The sequence below is a fragment of the Schistocerca serialis genome, unplaced genomic scaffold, assembly GCF_023864345.2.
Source record: "Schistocerca serialis cubense isolate TAMUIC-IGC-003099 unplaced genomic scaffold, iqSchSeri2.2 HiC_scaffold_1162, whole genome shotgun sequence".
Classification (NCBI taxonomy): Eukaryota; Metazoa; Arthropoda; class Insecta; order Orthoptera; family Acrididae; genus Schistocerca; species Schistocerca serialis.
Window position 1 is genome coordinate 620,001 of NW_026047362.1, and position 2,500 is coordinate 622,500.

The 2,500-nt window shown below is 63.6% G+C and overlaps 1 pseudogene; it reads left to right on the top strand.

The window, feature by feature from the left end:
• Nucleotides 1–2,500, top strand: part of LOC126433304 (large subunit ribosomal RNA) — a 7,443-nt pseudogene that overhangs the window by 1,515 nt on the left and 3,428 nt on the right.

The following is a 2,500-nucleotide window of genomic DNA, read 5'->3' on the forward strand; positions in this document are numbered from 1 at the left end:
CCCGAATCGACGCTCATGGGAAACCATGAAAGGCGTTGGTTGCTTAAGACAGCAGGACGGTGGCCATGGAAGTCGGAATCCGCTAAGGAGTGTGTAACAACTCACCTGCCGAAGCAACTAGCCCTGAAAATGGATGGCGCTGAAGCGTCGTGCCTATACTCGGCCGTCAGTCTGGCAGTCATGGCCGGTCCTTGCGGCCGGCCGCGAAGCCCTGACGAGTAGGAGGGTCGCGGCGGTGGGCGCAGAAGGGTCTGGGCGTGAGCCTGCCTGGAGCCGCCGTCGGTGCAGATCTTGGTGGTAGTAGCAAATACTCCAGCGAGGCCCTGGAGGGCTGACGCGGAGAAGGGTTTCGTGTGAACAGCCGTTGCACACGAGTCAGTCGATCCTAAGCCCTAGGAGAAATCCGATGTTGATGGGGGCCGTCATAGCATGATGCACTTTGTGCTGGCCCCCGTTGGGCGAAAGGGAATCCGGTTCCTATTCCGGAACCCGGCAGCGGAACCGATACAAGTCGGGCCCCTCTTTTAGAGATGCTCGTCGGGGTAACCCAAAAGGACCCGGAGACGCCGTCGGGAGATCGGGGAAGAGTTTTCTTTTCTGCATGAGCGTTCGAGTTCCCTGGAATCCTCTAGCAGGGAGATAGGGTTTGGAACGCGAAGAGCACCGCAGTTGCGGCGGTGTCCCGATCTTCCCCTCGGACCTTGAAAATCCGGGAGAGGGCCACGTGGAGGTGTCGCGCCGGTTCGTACCCATATCCGCAGCAGGTCTCCAAGGTGAAGAGCCTCTAGTCGATAGAATAATGTAGGTAAGGGAAGTCGGCAAATTGGATCCGTAACTTCGGGATAAGGATTGGCTCTGAGGATCGGGGCGTGTCGGGCTTGGTCGGGAAGTGGGTCAGCGCTAACGTGCCGGGCCTGGGCGAGGTGAGTGCCGTAGGGGTGCCGGTAAGTGCGGGCGTTTAGCGCGGGCGTGGTCTGCTCTCGCCGTTGGTTGGCCTCGTGCTGGCCGGCGGTGCAGGATGCGCGCGCCTGCGCGGCGTTCGCGCCCCGGTGCTTCAACCTGCGTGCAGGATCCGAGCTCGGTCCCGTGCCTTGGCCTCCCACGGATCTTCCTTGCTGCGAGGCCGCGTCCGCCTTAGCGTGCTCCTCCGGGGGCGCGCGGGTGCGCGGATTCTCTTCGGCCGCCATTCAACGATCAACTCAGAACTGGCACGGACTGGGGGAATCCGACTGTCTAATTAAAACAAAGCATTGCGATGGCCCTAGCGGGTGTTGACGCAATGTGATTTCTGCCCAGTGCTCTGAATGTCAACGTGAAGAAATTCAAGCAAGCGCGGGTAAACGGCGGGAGTAACTATGACGAGGTGGACGGAGGAAGAAGTCCTGTCGCTCGCCAAGGCGGAGGCCGAACTGTTCCTTGAGAGGGACGCCCGGTTCTTCTTCGTCAATCAAGAACTCATCAGGATGTTCCCCGACCGAACGCTCGAGGCAATCAAGTGCCGGCGGCGGCAAGCTGCCCACAAGCAGCTTGTCCGCCAATTCATGGAGGCGCTTGAGATCGGTCGGGGGGAAGAGCCGGCGTCCCGCCGGGGAGCAGCGAGCCCGCTGCCTGACGCGGGCGAGGCCGCTGCGCCGCCCGTCGACGCAGCCGAGGACTTCGCGGCCGACACCACCGGGCCGCCGCCGGAGGGGCCGACTGACGCCGCCATCTGGGAGCATCTGGCGGGGCTACCCGCTTCCGCCCAGCGTTTCTCTGCCCTGGATCGTGTCATAGGTCTGGGGCGGGGCACGCCGCCCGATGTCTTCCTGGGCATGCTCCCGGATGCCCTTGCGTCGGTCGGGTCCAGAGGGGAGAGATCGATCACCAGGACACAGCGGCCGCGCCAACCATCGAAGCGGCCGCCTGCCGCGCCGCCGACGCAGAAGCGCAAGCGGCGCCGCTGGGAGTACGCGAGAACGCAGGATGCCTTCCGACGGTCGCGTGCACGTTGCGTGCGCGGCCTCTTGGATGGCACCCTGCTCCAGCCGCCACCTGCCATCCCTGGTCTGCTGGACTTCTGGGCGGACCTCTTCACCAAGAAGCCCATCTCCACCGCGGGCTTCATTCGTGACCGCCTCCTCCCGCACTCAGAGCCTGTCGCTCTCGAGTGCATATGGGGGCCGGTCACACATGAGGAGGTCGCCGCCGCGTTGCCGCCCAGGGGATCAGCAGCCGGGCCGGACGGCCTTACCCCAGCGGAGTTGCGGCGCCTGCCGCACGAAGTCCTGGTGAAAGTGATGAATCTCTTCCTTCTGGCCCGCGCCCTTCCGGAACGCCTGCTTCGCGCGCGGACGTCCCTTCTCCCGAAAACGGCTGCACCAACATCCCCCGCTGACTTTCGCCCCATTACGGTCTGCTCGGTGTTGGCGCGGACCTTTCACAAGGTTCTCGCGTCACGCCTGATGCGCGCATGTGCTGTGGACGAACGTCAGCGGGCATTCATCCCTCGGGATGGGATGTT